The following is a 937-nucleotide window of genomic DNA, read 5'->3' on the forward strand; positions in this document are numbered from 1 at the left end:
AAGGATTGATCATTCTCATGACCGTTCGGTCTTGTGGGTCTCGGTCAGAGAAGGATTGGTCCTTCTCATGACCGTTTGGTCTTGTGGGTCTCGGTCAGAGAAGGACTAGTCCTTCTCATGACCGTTCGGTCTTGTGGGTCTCGATCAGAGAAGGATTAGTTCTTCTCATGGTCGTTCGGTCTTGTGTTACTCTCGGTCATAAATGGGTTGCCCCACTTGAGTCTTGCCAGTTGAAACCGTTCGGTCTGAATCTCTGTCGGCCTTGTAATGTTCTCGACCTTGTGTGCTCTCGGTCTAGTATTTCTCTCAGTCTAGTATTGCTCTCGGTTTAGTTATTCTCTCAGTCAGAACAGGGTTGTTGGTTCCTCTTGAGCCTTAACTATTCATGACCGTTCGGTCTATCAAAGAGTGCTCGGTCTGACACTCGGTCCATTCCCAATGGTCGGCCAATGCACTAAGTGCTCGGCTCATGCTTAAAACGTTCGGTTCAAGCTGTCTAGTTAATTAATTATGGTAAATTAAGGGTGTATTGATTTTATTGCAAAGTAAGAATGGTTGATGTTGTATGATGTGTATATGACTTAATATGGCATTGGAGGTACATTATTGATTCAAGAGGTGTATCATGTGATTTAAAGTGGTCGGATTGGTTTTGAAATTACGATCTCTCGGTGAGATCAGTTAGTGTATTGAATGAATGTGAGAGGCTTCCATATGGGGGATTATCCCTAACACTCCAACGGTCTTTCATTCTCACTTAGAGAGGATTGACGCGTGTGGTGGGAGTAGTGGGAGGTCCTAGGGTAGGCGCTCTCACTAGAGGTCTATTCCGCGGTAACGGACTAGCCTTGTGTGTGGTCGGGTGGAACCCCTCGGCAATGGCTTTGCAAAGCAGTAGAGGCCACCACAAGTGCACAACCCGCCCCAGCTCTACATA

The sequence above is a fragment of the Vigna radiata genome, chromosome 6 (genome assembly GCF_000741045.1).
Source record: "Vigna radiata var. radiata cultivar VC1973A chromosome 6, Vradiata_ver6, whole genome shotgun sequence".
NCBI lineage: Eukaryota > Viridiplantae > Streptophyta > Magnoliopsida > Fabales > Fabaceae > Vigna > Vigna radiata.